The sequence below is a fragment of the Vulpes vulpes genome, chromosome 2 (assembly GCF_048418805.1).
Source record: "Vulpes vulpes isolate BD-2025 chromosome 2, VulVul3, whole genome shotgun sequence".
In the NCBI taxonomy this organism is placed as follows: Eukaryota; Metazoa; Chordata; class Mammalia; order Carnivora; family Canidae; genus Vulpes; species Vulpes vulpes.
Window position 1 is genome coordinate 67,283,731 of NC_132781.1, and position 19,408 is coordinate 67,303,138.

A 19,408-nucleotide genomic window follows, 5' to 3' on the forward strand; every position below is an offset into this window, starting at 1 on the left:
CTCTGTGTGTGTCTCTCATGAATAAATAAATAAAATCTTAAAAAAAACCCCACAAAGGTAAAGTGGGGAACTGTATGGATCCCTATAATTCCTCAAAGTACTATCATTGTAGTTTATCTACACCATTACTACCTTGAAATACTTTTGCGAGGGCCAGACATTGTTTTTGTTTTTCAATATCCTTTCTTTTTTGCTTTATCTATAGACATATTGGTTGATCTACTGGTTTTAGGTCAAAAGAAGGGTAGGACTTTGTAATCTGGCTCTTTGAACATGGACCAGTTATTTGATTTTTAAGGTGAGGAAATTTTTTTGGATTTTGGTTTATCTATGAACTGTATCTGTTTGGCTATAGAGGTCAGCCAAGTCAAATCATCATTTTCCTGTTTAACCAATGACAAATAGAGTTAAGGATCCCTCACTGCTGTAGCCAGGTTGACATTCAAGTATTAGTTAAAGCTTTAATGTAGTCTGGTTTAGAAATTACCTCATGATTTCATTCATAATTTCTTATCATGGATTACAATTTTGAATTTTTGTTCCATATTAAGGAATGATGGCCCTGAATAGTGTTCTCTTCTGCCTTTGGTTATCATAAAACCTTTTTATGCATTAGGGATCCTAGTCTATTCACGATTCTAATGTGACATCCATTATCTGTTTGTCTCCATCTGACTAATCTAGCAAGTAGATCAATTACCAGAAGTTTGGTAAACCGAAGACATTGGTCTCTAATATAATTCTAAACTCTTGCTGTATTTTTTCTATCTTCTTTGACTTTCAGATGTTCTTAAATGTAGCTCTGCAATGAGCTAGAAGCTAGTTTTTGCTGTAAATGAAGTGACTCTACCTCCAGGAACTTAGGCAGTCCTTAGAGTGAATTAAGGACTCAGTTACAATCACGAAGAAATTCATGCAGCGTATTTTTCTCAGTATATGTGGATGAGTTTTTTTTTAAAGGGCTTTTAATTATTTTTTTAAATTTTATTTATTTATGATAGTCACAGAGAGAGACAGAGAGAGAGGCAGAGACATAGGCAGAGGGAGAAGCAGGCTCCATGCACCGGGAGCCCGATGTGGGATTCGATCCCGGGTCTCCAGGATCACACCCCTGGGCCAAAGGCAGGCGCCAAACCGCTGCGCCACCCAGGGATCCCCTGTATGAGTTCTTATAATAAAAAATAATAGGTGCTTTTTTTTAGATAAACAAACAAACATATATACACAAGACCATAAAAGACATGAGGGCAGCTTTAATGAGGGTTTCTTAATTAAAGATTTAGGGAAGTCATTCAATTACCTAAATAAAATTTATATTAAAGACCAGTTTGCACAGACCATAGCAAATGATTTGTATGTCCCATACTTGTTTGTCCTAGGGTATACCTGGACAGAAATTTATGGCATTTGATCAAAGTCCATTCCCTATGAACAAAAAAACAAGACTATAAAACAGCTGGTGGTAAAAGACAAGTGGAAGGTACAGGGAGTATCACAGACAGTCCTGGTTTAAATGGCCTCCTCTTAAAATTTGGCCTCTGACTTGATGTGTGTATAAAATGAGGAAATGGAGACTATCTTTGACTAGCAGAAAGTAGAAAGAGAAGGGTACACTAGACGAAGAGGATGCAGTATCGTATTTCAAATGAGAAAAAGAAAACTATTAAAGAGTAATCTAACACCATTGAAGTAGTTTATTAGAAACTGAATGTATTGGCTGGCCAGGTGAGAAAGCCACCACATCATTCAAGGGCAAATGCAATGATTCTCCAGGTGAAGAATGAAAGGACTAGATATAAGTATATGATGAGGAAATCTTAGACACCTCTTCATTGGCTAGAAAGGAAATGATGTGGTCTCTTTGGGGACTGGTAATTACTCTAGTTTGGTTATTGACCAAAAAGATCTGGAAGGAACTGCCTGTGTTATCTGTCTACGTAGGTATGCATGCATCTCTGTGTCATGTATCTATATATCTATGTATTTATCATCTATATGTCTAGGTATCTATGTTTGTATGTATCCATCTATGTATCTATTTGTCTCATTTTCCTGGATACTAGTAACAATAAGTATGTAGTGAGAAAGTTCCTATGTGCATGCCAAAAACTCAGAAAAAAAAATACCTCTATCAGATTCTGATGCCAGTATGTGTCTTCTCTCAAAAGATATTGACATTCAGCACTTATTTTTGGACACATATTATGTATAGGTTGTATTTTGGATATGAAAATTATGAAAAGCTTTTGTGGTCTTCAGAAGAATGCCTCTAAGTTGTGAAGTATATATAAAATACATCACGCTATAAGTACTTTAAATAATTATTTCCCTTTTTTGGATATAAATAAAACCCGGATACTCTCTTTATGTGTTTCTGAAACTCCCTTTTAAGGGTTCCTGTATGGCTCAGTGGTTCAGTGTCTGCCTTTAGCTCAGGTCATGATCCCAGGGTCCTGGGATGGACACATCAGGCTCTCTGCTCCAGAGGGAGCCTATTCTCCCTCTTCTTCTGCCTACTGTCCCCTGCTTATGCTCTCTCTCTCTCTCTCTCTTTCTCTCTGTGTCAAATAAATACAATTAAAAAATAATAAGATAAATAAAACTCCCTTTTAAATTTGAGAGCATATTTCAAATGGAAATTTACCCACGTGGATCCACTGGACAGTAAGTATAGAGTCACATAGATTTCAAATTGTTTTCAGGGTCACTTAATAAGCTTTTGGAATAATCAAATGGGGGCTGTGGTTAAACATTTGGAGTCTGTGTGTTATACCCCTTACATCTTCACTTGAAGTCAGAGAACCACATAAAGTATTGCAGCTGTATTGGCAATTAAGCAAAATGCATATTTCTGTTTAGCAGCATCATTGTGAATCATGATAAAGAGAAACACTTATCTCTTATAAAACTTCCCAGAGATGCACTTCTCCTTGAGCTTTGTGAGTCTGTTTCTAACTCACATGCCAGAGACAGAGCTCATTATTGCTTACTGTAATATTGTTTTCAACATAAAAACTCATTTTCCCCTACATGCTGCCACAGTATTTATTCTGTTTATTACATTTAAGCAAAGTACAAATAAAATGATTCGTGGGGGGGGTATGTAATGAACCCTTGAAATAAACTAACCTACGTTTACTAAGAAACTTATAATACATGTGATATTCAATGGAAATACAACCAAGTAGGTTGCCAGTTTCAAAGGGGCCAAAGAAAAGTTTGCAACAGAATTTGTATTTAATTTATCCTTGATACATAACCTGCTGCCTTAATCTTTTCTATTTTATTTCCTAAGTCAGTGGAAAGCTTTTTTTGAAGTTGGTGCAAAAATATGCAGTCATGTATAACATGAGAATGCTGAGGTCAAATGGTAGTTAAATGAAAGATCTGGTCATCTTCTGAGTGAGGGCACAAATACACATGGTTTTGGTCCTGTGCCTTACACTGAGTTAGAATCTATGAAAAATGCACAAAGTCTAGAAATTGTTGAACATGATATTTAGCATAACATATAAGAATCAAGTGGTCATTATGTAAGGAAATCTGTTGATTCTATAGACTACCCATCTAGTAACATCACATTTAAATATACACGAGAAAGACAAACAGTTGCAGGGGGCTTCTGCTGCCCCAGTGAACAAAGATTACTGTAATCTCTCACTACTTTCTTCCAGAGTATCCCAGAGGAGAGAATACTTCATAAAAAGCAATATGATCATGGTAAAAATAAAAATGACACAATAGCACTATCATCTCCTCATGTCTATTCCATAGGGAACTAAAAATCATGTTTACCAAACAGTATAAGCTGTTATCCATGGATTTACAATAGGAAACATAATATTATGCTGTCCAATTCAACATGATTTCTATGTTTGCATACTCAAATAATCATAATTCAATTTTCAGCCAGAAACAACTTTGTTTTTCTGATTATTCCTGACAACCTTTCCCCATTTCCCATTAGTGCTATCGTACTTACTTTTGTGTGTCACACTTGCCTCTTTGGTTCCAATCACACATAATAAGTCACTTTATTTTCATTTATTCCAACTATATCTCCAATCAAATGTCCATTAATTTGTTTTGAGGATGTCCATGCCCTGTTCCCTGAAATATTTCTCTTAGCAAAGGAAAGAAAGAAGAAGAAACTTAACAAAACAAAATAGCCTGAGCATAAAATCCACAAATGGTTTTGTGTGTCATTTGAATATAAGTATCTGAAAGAACTGGTGTTTGTGAGCATGATCCTTATCACACTATTCCCATACTACTTTTGAATGCCAAGCTTTCTATGCATTAAATAAACATGAAATGGCAATATGCTTGTAGAATTTAAATTCCTGCTTAGTTTCAATGCAAAGTTGTTACTTTTGGCTTGATCCCAGGTTTTGATAGAGCTAGGAAGAAATGCAAGCAGACCACTAGCAATCCCTGCTCAGGACCCAAATAAGGGTAAAAAAAATGAAGGGCAAGATGGGTAACTAACCTGTTGATTGACTCTTCAGAAAATACAATACAGATGGAATCATTAGCTTAACTCTATGTTTTGAATTAACGATGGAAATGAACTTAGGGAACCTTTCAAGTGAAAAGAGGAAAAGCTATATTTTTCAGTTTCCTTAAAATGTTTATTGTAGTGTTAAAAAAGAAACCCCACTTTATGAGTATAGGCAGCCTCTGCCTGTCCATGGCATAGGGGAATTCTCAAGTCAGAGTTGCCCTCTTCTTACAGAAATAATTACTCTAAAGATTACCTCTCCTCACCTTTTATGCTTTACTCACTTCCTCCCTACTTCCTCCCAAGGTCAAGAGATATTAGGGGGTCTGGTTTACTTTTAACCAGCTCCCAATAGCTTTGCCTAAAAAAACTATAAATATCTCCCAAGATTGAGCCATTTTGGCTTATTTTGCAAGCCCAGAATCTGGTAATAATTTACTCCGTAGCTGCTTTTTCCCTTGACCATCACAAAATTGCTTCTTTTTTTATTTGGTTTAGATTTGTTTATAACACAATGTCTCTGAGTACCACCTCTGGGGTCTCTGTGTGCATGTGTTTAAATTACTTTTTATTTACTTTGCTTAGGAATTGACATAGCTTTAAAATATAGGAAAGAAAAAGATTAAAAAAAAATAGTAACATCTAATTCCAAGCGAATTCCACTTGAGGTGGCAGGCAGGCACAGCTATATAACCACACTGAAGTTATCCAGAGACAAAGACTACATGTAAATCTAATACATTCCAAATTAAGGGTGAATGGCCTATCTTGGGCCACTGGAGACTTTTCCATCTTTCTGTCAAGAAGAGGAGTGAGTCTAAAATTGGAGCCAAGAACTGGGACAGCTTTTAGGATACTCAATGTCCAGGTCTGCAGTTTTTAAATTTCTCTCTGTCATCAGCAACTCAGGAATTATCCAGGGAGCTATTGAGCTAGGGCTGACTTGGGATGCTGATGAATATTTTTGGAGGGGAGTGGCAAAAGGTCGATGAGTACTAGAAGGCACTGTGAAGTGCTACCTGGGCAGACAAGAAACAAGTTAGGGGACTTTTAATTTTCAATTTAATTATGTAAATTCTCTGAGCCTCAACTTCCTCCTTACACAATGTTGCTGCTTATTCTCCTGTGAAGACTAAAAGAGAAAATATATGTAAATGTAACTAGATCAGGATTCTAGTCAGCGTTAAAGAGGCAGAGAGTTAAGTGGCTGATATTCTTATCCAACAATTAGAAACTGGTTACCTTATAATTGTATCTACCATTTTTTATTTCATTATCTGTGTTAATCATAGCACAATACATCTTACATTCATTATTATATGTTCACAGATCAGCTTAGTTGGCAATTACCTAGTGTCCTCATTTTATACAGGAGGCCACTAAACCCAAGGGAAGAGAAGTGGCTCTCAGAAGACTCAGGTAGCTGGTTTGTGGCCTTGAAGTAATTTGGCCTCATGTTTTTACAACTGTAATAATTTCAATGGGTTTTTACAACAATATGAGAAATTCCTATGAGCTTGTTCTCTTCCCTCTCTCATGCCACATTCATCTAGAGTCCATCTCTGACAACTGAATGGATGGGGAAAGCAAGCAGGGCAGATGTGAGACATCTGTTACAAGGAAGGAATCCCAGTACCTGATATGTAGTCTGATTTTTGTATTATGGATCAATTCCAGATTAGCAGTTCAACTTGAACAAATATTTGAGTGAAGTCTGTGGGTAGAGTCAATTATTAGCTGCTAGTACTCAGCAATTCTTTTTTTTTTTTTTTTGGTAGCAATTAAAAGCTTTGGTTTCATGATAGGAGCCCTGTCTCTTCCACTTACAAGTTATCTGGCCCTGGATAACTTACATACTTTTTTAAGAGCAAGAAAAAGTTATATAAAATGAAGACGATGATATTACCTACTCTATGGAATGTTTGTAAAATCTGATAGTAAAATATATATAAAGTACTTATCATTGTGCTTGATATGATATAGTAAAATGTTAATGCATGCTAGTTGTTATGTCATTGTAACTTTCCTTATGCCTCAAATGATTTTTCTTTTAAAATGCTTCACCCAGGTATTTTTGTATACCAAAATGTTCAACGTATATAATTTATACGTTTATATATATATAATTTATATATATATATATATATATTTTTTGTACTTAGAATATTTATTTATCTTCTCACAAGACAAGACACAAAAAGTTACAACTTCTTAAAACTCTTCAAAAGAAAAAATATAATTCTGTAAGCAGCAGCAGCTTCCAAGGTACAGATGTGGTGGGAGAGGACGCTCCCAGGAACAACCGTGAACTGCAGGGCCCGGGCCGGAGCCCCAGGTAGTGTCACCGGAAGGGGCTTCCGAGGACGAGGACGGAGCCCAGGTGGGGTACACAGCACCAGCACATCAGGATCAATTACCAATACAATCACGTGGCCTGGGGGGGGGAGGGCAGAGAGGGGCAGGGGGCAGGGGGCAGGCCTGCTTGGGCTCACAACATCCACAAAAGAGGGCGGTCCCGGGAGGGCAGAGTTGACGGAGTGTGGTCAGAGCCCTTCTGCAGAGGCCCAGATGGCTCTAACAGCCTGCCACAGATGTGATTGGAGGGTTCTTTGGCTTACTGATTAGGACAGCGAGTTAAAAGAAGGTCCTCATTTTCTTTTACAGTTGTGTTCTACCTTCATTGACCAAAGGCTAAAAATCTTTTTATGCTTCCCTGGTTCTTGATTTTGACTTTAGAACCATTTTGATTTAGTTACAAGAGATTAGTATGGCTCTTTGTCTTTATATTGAGAAACCAAGTGTAAAAGCAGGGGTCAGTGATAATTGAAATTAGAAACACCACTGACAAACACAGGGTAAGGAGATTTTTAAATGCTCTTCTTTGTTAATAGTAAACAAATCCATGTAGTCACAATAAGAGTCTCTACCTGCTGGTGTGTAATTACAGACTCGTAAGAATGCTGGCAGCCCACTGTGGGCTCTCTGCGTTAACACATATGGCGAGATTTTTAAGTTCATTAACCCAAAGTCTGCATTTTTATTGTTTGTTTTGCCAAGAATAAAATAAATGAGCTGCTCTAAAAAAAAAAATTTTTTTTGTATTTTTGTATACCAAAATGTTCAACGTATATAATTTAATGAGTTTGGAGATATGCATACATCTCTGAAAACATCACTACAACCGAGGTAGTAAACATATCCATCACCTCCGAAAGGTTCTCTCTGCCCCCTACTTTGTGTAGGACTTTGTGTAATACTTTGTGTAATACTTTGCGCGTTAAGGACACTTAATGTGAGATCAACCTTCTTAACAAATTCTTAAGTGCTGTATAATACTGAATTGTTAACTATAAGCATGATGTTGTAAAACAAATCTCTAGAGGACACTCATCTTCCATAAGTAAAACTTTGTACTAGTTGAACAACTACTGATTTGTCCATCTCCCCTAGCCTCTGGCAACCATTATTCTACTCTCTATTTCTATGAGTTTGACTACTTCAGATAGCTCATGTTAAGTACAATCATGCAGCATTTGTCCTTCTGTGATTGGCTTATTTGGCTTAGCATAATGTCCTCCAGGCATATTTATGCGATTGCATTCATCAAGGTAAAGGATTTGAATAGATATTTCTCCAAAGAAGATATACAATGAAAAGGTGCATGAGAAACAGATACATGAAAAAGTATTCAGCATCACTAATCATCAGGGAAATGTGAATTAAAACCACAATGAAATATCACCTTATATTTGTTAGAATGGCTATCATCAAAATCAAAAGATAACAAGTGTTGCAAGTATGTGGAGAAATTGGAACCCTATACACTGTTGAATGTGAAATTGTACAGCCACCATGGAAAGCAAGAAGTTATGTTCCTCAAAATTAAATATACCATACAATCCAGCAATCTCACTTCTGGATATATATCCAACAGAGTTGAAATCAGGATCTCTCAGAGATATCTACACACTTAAGATAATTATAGCATTGTTCATCGTAGCCAAGGTATAGAAACAACCTAAATGCCACTTATAGATGAATGGATTTTTTAAACTGTGGTTTATACATAAAATGGAATATTATTCAGCCCTTTAAAAAAGAAGGAAATCCAAATGACTCTTATTGTGTCAGGTGGGAAGGGAATTGGAAGGAGTTTCAATCTCTGCTCTGGATTGTTAGATCTTGTGTTGATTCTGTATAGTTCTCCTTTGGCAACTTAAAGGCTGAGGGCATTTTCACTTTTATATCACCAACATCTGCTTGAGTATCCTAGTCTTGTCTTTCATTTGGGAATTTTGATTTAGTCAAACTTGGAAATTGGAGTAAAAAAAAAGAATTGAATAGGGTTTCCACTGAATAAGAGGTTTTTCTCTCTGATGTTATTTTGGTTCTGAGGCCTCACTGATTTCTTGCTTCCTTTGGTCCAAGATATAAAATACTTTTTTAACTATAGGTTGAAGTGGGAAGAAAGGAGAAATCTAGATCACTGTCACTTCAAATGTAACCACTATTATCACAGGTCCAAGCCTTTTGAAACTTTATTTTTTATTTTATTTTTTTGCCTTTTGAAATTTTATTTTTTATTTTATTTTTTTTGCCTTTTGAAACTTTAAAGAATATTCTATAAATAAGATGGAGAAAGACCAACCTGGTCAGAAACTCTTATTTAGTTCACATTTTATTTATTTATTTTTTTTTAAAGTTTCTAGTTTCTTTTTTTTTTTTTTTTAATTATTTATTTACGATAGTCACAGAGAGAGAGAGAGAGAGGCAGAGACACAGGCAGAGGGAGAAGCAGGCTCCATGCACCCAGAGCCTGACGTGGGATTCGATCCCGGGTCTCCAGGATCGCACCCTGAGCCAAAGGCAGGTGCCAAACCGCTGCGCCACCCAGGGATCCCTAGTTCACATTTTAAAAGTTGATTAGGAATCAATAAAAAAGACTCATTGTGGTTTCCATGTTAAGAGGGGAAAGTAGAAAGGGAGAGAGAGAGAGAGAGAGAGAGGGGAAACTATGTGAAGGAAATATTTTTTTACTTAATTATTTAATTGCCCAAATGGAATAGGTAGTGAAATTATTAGGGAAGAGAAGGATTAAAATATGATAAGTATTTTCATAGCTAAAAAAATTGACATTTAAGATTATATTATACAACTTATTTTTTGCATTCACTTGTACTTTAAATCTTTAGCATATATATAGGATTAAAATAATTGAAGCTTTTCTCACTGAAAAAAATCTGTATCTCTTTTTCTTTATACTATGTTTATTTCTAAGGTGGCAGTAATATTTAAGGCAAAATGTAAGTTTTTTATTATAATATTTGGGTTCACTGAAGTCAGTTTCTTATTAAAAATAATCTTAAATTATCTAAGTTCTGATAACTGAAACTTTTGGGCACTTTGTACCAATATAAATACATTTTATAATGACATCTGAATTTAGGGAATGACCAGCTAATTCAGAAATTATTACTTTCTTTATGAATCCCCCATGTTTCCTGAAACATGAAGGAATAGAGAACACAGATTGTTGCAAAAAGCTTTCCTGCTGCATTATTTTTCTTCAAAGATCAGTAAGAATGTGTGCCCCTCACACACACACATGCATACACATTCACAGATAATAAGCCCATAAAACATCACCAAATCAAAAGAAGCAAAATGAAGTGACATTTAGGCTGTGAAGTCTTAATTTAGGCACCACAATGATTAGAGTGTTTTAATATCATAATAACTGATAAATAGACTATGTGTCAGACATTTCATTCCTTTTTAATCAAAACTCCTAGTCTGCTAAATTAATCACCCCCTTGGGGTACAGTAGCAGATTTCCAATTTAGTCATAGAACATTAATAATGAAAAGTTCTGGGGGCAAATTCCTTTATTTATGTTCTTCTTTTTATTTAATTATCAAGGAGGTTTAAAGAGACAAAGCAAGAAGGGGGATGTTACCTTGACAGTTGCAGGGGATACAGATAAATGCAGAGTGATTCAAATTATAGGCTTTAAACATTGAAAGAACACAGTGGATTCAGGCACTTAGATCCTCCCCCAAATTAGAAACTCTTTCAGTAATGTTTCTGTTGTATGCTCAGCCAAGGTATACCTGGATTCTTTCAATTCAATTCCATGAACATTTACTATCTGTCTTTTCTGCATCAAGCACTGGAGAAGCACTGAAAGACACAAATAAATGAGCAAAAGGTCTATTTAACAATCTGGGTGGGAGAGTTATTTGTAAAAATTAATAACAAAAAATGTATAAAAGTAATAAATGGAGGACACATTTATCACCTTAAAACAGATGAGAAAAGATAGTAAGTTCTTTTAAAGGAATAAGCAAAAATTCCAAAGGCAAGAAAAATGTTATCAAAGACCCAGAAATTATGGGAAACTCTGAAAGAGAAAGTAGTTGATACACAACTGAGAAGGAACCTATAGCTCAAAACCTATGTGGAACAGCTCTGTGTTTGATGCATGAGGTGGTAGCAAGAGAATCAGGGAAAGGTCCTGTGGCCAATATAAAGGGGGTACAATAAGGAAGTAATTTTGGGCAACTGAGTGGACTGGCCCCTACAATATTGCCGTACCTTGGGGAATATTAGGTAGCAGAAACATTTGCCCAAAGGCTAGAGCAGTAATTGAAAAAGCATGGCTAAGATGAAAGGTGAACACTGCCTAAACCACGGGAAAAAAGACAGCCACATACCCTGCCCAGTGCTATCCCTCCCTCTCTCTTACCGTCCAGGATGGAAAGTACACTCTCAATTAGGCATATGGGAAATGTATATACAATTTCTAACATAAATTCACAGATCACCAAATATTTGGGGAAAGCAAACAAAATGGACAAGCAGCACCAGATTCTTCATGGGGAATGCAATATGGTAGGAACAAAGAAACCACAATACTAGAAGAAAGAGAAAATAAACAGGTGTAATTAATAGACTCATAAGGAAAACAAAGAATGCAGTGTCTATGATCCAAAAACAGACTTGTATTTAAAAAGAAAACCAATTTGAGTTCTTAGAAAAGAAATAAATAGTATACACAATAAACAAATATTCTTAATAGCAGAATGGAAAAAGCCCAAGTGAATTTTTATTTTTTTTAATTTTTTTTTTGCAGTTTTAATAAAAATTTTATTACACAGCCATAATGTAATCGACAGCCCAAGTGAATTTTTAAAACCAGAATTTTAATTATTACTTCCTCAATATAATACAAGGAAATTAATAGGACATATGACAGAATCAGGTCTAGAAGAGCTAGATCAACTTTATTCAAATATAATTATATATAATATTTATAATAAATGGAATGAATTAATAAATATATTTATATTTGCCTTTACATATTTGGAAGCTGGTTAATCCAGTGAAACTCTCTGTATAAATCTGCTTTTTTCTACCGATGATGGTGTTGCTTACAATAAGTGGAACAGGCAGTTGTTAAAAAAAAAAAAAAAAAGAAACATGCTAATTGGGAGAAAAGGGGTATTAATTGGAACCTGAAAGAACAAGCTGGAACCTATAAGGTTGGATTAGGACCCACGTTTGTCACTTACTGCCTTTCAGTTTCCAATTTCTATACTGTAAGTGATTTGAAGGAGACGAGGGTACCCTTTCATCACAGACCTAAACACGAACCTGGCCCGGAAGGTGGAGAATTGGCAGAGGAGATCTGCCACAGGTTGGAGAAGCTGCAGCCTGACTGCTGCTCCACAGATAAGCAGCAGTGTGCATGACCTGCATCAGTGCCTGGTGGTCTGCACTGACCTTCAGGGCATATATAAAGAATATTCCTCTTACCTCTCTTAAACGTCTCACGTAAAATGTCTTATCTGGCCACACTTTCCTGGGACTACACAGGGAAGGGAAGAGCCCACTAGTTTGAGAATTAACTGGGTATAACCGGCCTGTCAGAGCAATGTCACTTGAAGAGAGAGCAGAGAAAACTTGATATACTTAGATATTACATTTATTTGAAATCCCTTTATCGGGCAGCCCTGGTGGCTCAGCGGTTTAGTGCCGCCTTCAGCCCAGGGCATGATCATGGGAAACTGGGATCGAATCCCACATCAGGCTCCCTGCTTCTCCCTCTGGCTGTGTCTCTGCCTCTCTCTCTTTCTCTGTGTGTCTCTCATGAATAAATAAATAAAATCTTTAAAAAAAAATGAAATCCCTTTATCTCTTTCACATAAATTGTATTAATCAGTGTCACAATCCTGTTTTACATGATGCAAATTGTATCTAAATTATTCTTATTATTACTGTTTTTGTTATTATTATTATTATCATACACAATTCCACACTAGCTATTTCTTTCCAGCCCACACAAACTTTTATTAAACCCTTTTAACTGCTTGGCCCAAGTCATTCAATAAATTAGGCTCTTAGAATTCTGTGATTGATTCATATTTTGAAATCTATTACATCCAAAGTCTGATGATGGAGCAGATTTGTAAATAGTTCATGGATCCCTTTTTATATTTATACACTTCAATCTAGTTTCCTGTCCTTTGTGAAGTATGATAATTTCATAAAATGCTCTTATAAAACCATGAAGTATTACATATGCACATTCTTCTAACAGTATAGCTTTGGCATATCTACTCATATAGAACACATGCCAGCCTAAAACATCAACTTTTTCTTTTCTTAAATGAATTCAATACCATCAATAACTCTTGGTAAAAAAATAATAACACTATTTATCAACATATAATCTATTGATTTATATTCTCTGAAACTCTATCCTTGCCGCCTTTTGGAATTGTTTCTTTGTTTTTATCTAAAGACAACTTCCATCTTCTGAGCTAGTCTCCTTGTTCGTTTCTCTACATATGTATATAATTATTTTAGGCCTGAAGACAAAAATCATTTAAAAGAATGAGTATTATCTGTTCGTTTTTTTTTCAAAGACTAACAAATTGTAGCCCTAATAAACTGGTGTTATTATTGAATTACAGACATTAAGTCTGAAAGTAACTGAGAATTAAGGACTACAAAAAATTTAAAGAGGCTTATTTAATGAACCAGCTCAAAGATATTGTGAAAGATGATCTTCAATTTGATAATTCCACAATATAAAGTAGAATCAAGGAAGACATTTTATATGGACTCCTTGGATGGTGAAAATAAGAAATAATGTAAATTATAGCATGGCAATTAATAGATTAAAGACTGTCATGTTGTTGAGAACATGTTCCTGGCCCCAATTCCAGTATCTATCAGTTGTGTGACTTAGAACAGTGTATGGCTTTTCTAATTCTTGATTTCTCCCATCTGTAAGAAGATCATGGTAATGTCTATATTAGAAGTAGCTTAAGTATTAGTAATTAGATAATAATTACTTAAAAGTATAGCATAGTAACTTTCTCTTTTCTTTAAAATTTTATTATTTTTTAATTTCAATTTCAGTATAATCTACAGTGTTATATTAGCTTCAGGTGTACAATATAGTGATTCAACAATTATATACATTACTCAGTGCTCATCGTGATGTGTACTCTTAAATTTTTAATTGCTGCACTAGTAGCACAGTCAACAAAATATCTTTGGTTTTGTTTCTGCTTAGATTTTCCCTTCCTCTTCCTGGTAACAATATCATCTACTTCTAATAACTCTGAGTGGTTGAAATCCTGTGGCAGATGAATCATAATATGCTGAAGCAACTAATTAAAGACAACATGATATTTAATCTACTTGTATCAGTATTGAATGGAACCCTCCACTCTAAGCACTTAAACACTAAATATAAATATTCTTTGAATGCACAAAAGTTTTAATAAAATAAGATACGTTAATTCCTAATATCCTATTTCCCATATTTTGCCCCAGGGTTAGCAAAGAGTGTTCTTATAATCTTAACCTTCTCCCTCTCAGGATGGACATGGCTGAAGGTAGATGCTATGTAAGTGACTCTATCTGACTTTGATTTCACTGTTCTGGGTCCCTGACACCTTTACTCTTAAAAGTATGTATCAGGTAGGCTGTGTTCTGCTTCTAGTAGGAGAATATCTGGCTAATGATGGCCTAGTTGTATCAGAATCTGGTGGTGGTTGTATTAGCAAAAGCATCAGGGTACTATACTAATCTTTCTTGTTTCTCCCTCAGGAAGCTAAGGTGGCTGCAGCAGCTTTTAACAAGATAGCCTCATAAAGTGGAGTCCTCTTTTCACTTGTTTTTATCAGAGAGGAAAATCTTGCCAAAAAACACCAAAGCATGTGGGTCACAGGGACAATTTGGACTTCAGGATTATCTTTCCAGAGAGGTGTGCCATCTCCAGCATTCTTATACCTGGATTAAGCCTCAGCCCTTTTATTGTGATTCTTCTACCTGTTTCTTTCTGATAGAACAAGAATTGTTACCCCCTGATCCGTCTCTTTTATGTCTCTTTTATGGCGGCTTAAGGGAACAAACAAAGACATGGGTTACATAATAACTGGCTTATTTAGTCCTAACCCCGTTCAAAGGTGCAGAGGACTTTGTTATTGCTAGTTTGCTTTATGTTGTGTAAAATAACAAAGATTTATAATCATGAATTAAAACATTTGCATGGCCAAGTAGTGCTGAGAAGTAAAAAATGTTAACTCAAATTTATGAATATTCTATAGAAACTATACTAAATATCAAAACTAAATATCAATTTTTTCTTCTAAGGAGAAAAAAACATAACCATAATTTTGTAAACATTCATGACAATCCAATTTGTGATTACCTTCATCTTCCATTTCTTAAAAACCTAGCTATTTATGAATATGTGACCATAATGAGTATTGAGATCACCAATTAGAATCACCAATAGAAAGAGTTTTTCTTAGTCTCCCTGTGATACATTATTATGGATGCTTTTTGCTAATATATTAGGAAAAGAAGTAAAATATAACAACATTTTTGTATTCAGATAATATGATTATATACCCCCAAACTAAAAAAGATAAATTTATAAAATGGCAAACCGTTAAGACTTACATATTTTGGTTGAATAGCTACATACAAGGGAATATATAAATATCAAAACAGCTTTTGATAAATTGAAATTTATTTGCAAAGTCGTCAACAACTAAATCATCTAGTAACTTTGTAAGGTATGAACAAGATCTCTTTCTGAAAGACTATAAAACTTTACTGTAACAAAGAAACTTTTTCTTTAAAAGGAAAAAGCAGTAAATAGACTGAATATATTAGAAGATTCAATATTACAATTATATTATTTCTTCTTAAACATATACAAACTTTCAATAAAATTTTCATAGCTTTTTAATTTTGATTTAATTTGAAACTTTAGAAAATTTGAAAGAAAACTACATAAAACTTTTATAAGCCCCTTTTCACAGATTCAACTTTTTAAAAAATTTTGCCCCATTTGATTTATTCTGTTTATTTTCTTGCTTTTCTTTCTTTCCCATTTTTTAAAAATTTAAATTTAAATTTAAATAAAATTAAAGTTAAATAAAATTAAAGTTAAATAAAATTAAGTTAGCTAAAAATATAGTGTATTATTAGTTTTACAGGTAGAATTTAGTGATTCATCAGTTGCATAGAACACACAGTGCTCATTATATCATGTGCCCTCCTTAATGCCCATAACTCAATTACCCTATTCCCCACCCACCTTATTCCCCACCCACCTCCAACTACCCTCAGTTTGTTCGCTATAGTTGAGTCTCTTATAGTTTGTCTCTCTGTTTTTATCTTTTTTTCCTTCCCTTACGTTCATCAGTTTTGTTTCGTAATTCCACGTGTCAGTGAAATCATATGGTATTTGTCTTTCTCTGGCTGACTTATTTTGCTTAGCATAGTACACTCTGATTCACCTATGTCACAAATGGCAAGGATATCATTCTTATTCTATAAGTTATAATGCATTACTTTTATTATTTACTCTGATGTTAAAATTGATTTGGTCAGTAAGAGTCTCCTTAAGTCCTTCAACACTTAATTTTTGTTGCCCAGTCCTGGAATCATTTCTCCACAGAGCCCTGGTTCTATTTAGCGGAAACTAATATTTAAATACCAACAATTAGGCACAAGAGATGCTCGTTGCTACAGATGTCATTGTTACTATATCTTAGGGGAAAAAAAAACAACTAGGAAAATCTGTAGTGTGTATTTATATATACCCACTTCTGTGTCTATTTTTGAGTTGTTACTGATGCATCCAATCTCAATTTAATATAATAAGGTTTATTCTAGACACCCTTCATTTTATTTGTAACACTCTTCTCCAAAAATGAGAGACCCAGCTCCTATTATATTATGTTCAATATATTTATTTATTACATCATTTTTGGGATACCTAGAATGTAAATTCAGAATCCCTAATTCAACTCATTTCAGATCATAGCCTGCTAAACCCAGTAACTAGTTTTATAATTGTAAGTTGTTTTTATCATTGGTTTGAGAGTATCTTATAAAAATCTCATATTTAAAATTTACCTAGATTAGTCTTTTAAAAAAAAGATTTATTTATTTTAGAGAAAGAGAGATGCACAAGCGGGAGGGTCAGAGGGAGAGAGAATCTCAAGCAGATTTTGCACTGGACTCAAAGCCCCATGTGGGGCTCTGATCTCATGACCTTGATGTCAGGACTATAAGATTGCAACCTGAGTTGAAACCAAGAGTCAGTTGCTTAACTGACTGCCACCCAGATACTCCTGGATTAGTCCTTTTTTAAGGACTCCTCCCCTTTCCCACCTCCTCCTCCTTTTCTTTGTTCTCATTCTGTGTGGTTATATTATGCACTTGAAGTAGTTCAGGTTTTTCTTTGTCTTCCATTTTAAGTTTTCCATTCTCTCAGTTTCTGTTACATTCTTAGCACAAGCTATCATCCCATCTTTCACTCTACTTTTTTGATACCCCTTTCCACTTTATTCTTCTCCATAGCATTTACTGCAAACATATTGCATGTTTTTCTTATTTATTTTCCTTATTGTTTGAATCAGAATGTAAATTTCAGTAAGGCAGAAATGTTTGGGCTTTGCTCACTCCGTATCCCCAGTACTGGTACTGTGTATGATAAAGTGAATTTTTAATAAATACTTACTAGATGAATTAATTAATTGGTCTGATCATAGCCTCTTCTAGAATATTAGAAAGGAGAAAACATAAAAGTTGCTTAAAAATATTTAGTGGAATTGAGGTTTTTGACTTGCATGTTTTCAAAATATTTTTCCTGGATAGCTTGTTTTCTATGGGTGTGCACACATGTTTTGTTGAGTTAAGGATATCGGAGTTAAATTGTATAACTGGAGGTATATATAGGATAAAAAATACTATTATAGGAGGCTATGTAATTTTTCATTTTACCAGATCTACAAACAAATTTTTTTGAGATTCTCACTTTCTCTGATAAACTGCAAGTTTTGACTCCGCCACTGACTTTCTGTTCTCTGGAGTTGCATAATATTTTAGAGAAAATAGTATAGCAGTGATTGCAAAGAAGTGTTTGCATTCTCTTTGCCCTGGGTGGGTAGGGATTTTTCATTTCATACATCATTACAGCTTTCTCCAATGATTGGGCACCAATTTCATCTCACTCCATTACAACAAGCTACCTGCTCACAAACTCAGCATCCAGGCCAAGCTGAAACAATCTCCACAACACATTGTCTGTAAAACCTTGTAATTTCAATTGTTCATGCTAAAATGTTATGTTATGCATCTCAGTGCAATCTCATCGTACTAGCACGTAGCAATAGGTTAATGAACTGTAACAAAACTCAGTTTCAAAAATGTCAAACATAATGAAAAAAGGAAAAAATAACAGAAATACATAGTTCTTCAATTGGATTTATATATTCCTTACGTTCAGACTTACATAAGTTTTACACACTTTATTATTGGTTTGCTTCAGATACCTTAGTATTTTAGCATTATTCAGCTAGTCTATCTGCATTAATACACTGAACCAGCATCAAAAGCTACTGACTCAACTGCATATTCATTCTCAAGTATGCCACTGTCAATTAGGTCATATTTTGTGTTTATTATAGGTCACTAAATTTGGGAGGAACCCCAGATAACTCATCTTTATGTATTCATTTTTGTTGCTGTTTTCTGGTCTTACTTTTGAGCATTTACTATGTGTGAGGTTTAAGAACACGATGGTGAACTTAGCAGAAATGTCCATTTTCACACAATATATAGCTTAGTGAAGGAGAGAGAAATTAATAAAACAATTCCTCAAATATATATATATTTATATATATATACATGTATATATATATTACATATGTATACATATATAACATTGGCTGGCATACAGCATATACATGTATATATATTACATATATATATATATATATATATGTAAAACTGAGGTATGGGCTATGAAAGAAAAGTTTAGAGATCTATAAAACGTTTATCTCAAAGTTCTAAGGTGTCAAAAAATTTGCTATGTATCACTTCTTTCCTGAGAAAATGAATTAACCCAAAACCAGAGAACAGATTAGGGGGAGTGGACACGTGCATGTATTTTAAGAGTGGGTTTATTATGTGCACAACTCTAGAGAAAGGAAAAATTATTGTGAGTTTTCCATTAGGAAAGGGCAACACTACCTGATATCAGGAAAGAATGCAAAAATGGCAAAACTTTGGGCTGGAGATGTTGGCACAACCACATTATGCTGAATTTGGAAATTTCTTTTAAGAAACAAATAACCCTACTGAGGAATTCCTAAAATTGGAATAAGTTTGTCAAATATTCATTTTAGTATGTTCCTTCTAGCTAAAGTGAAGAGAACAAAATTGCAAAGACCAAAGGTAGAAACTTCAAAGAGTAGGAGATGTAGCTATTGAGAGAGTGTCTTATTGCCAGGAGAAATAGAGAGATATATGCAAATTAAAGAGATGTTCTGGAGGATAAATAAATTAATTATAGAACATAAAAAGTGAAAG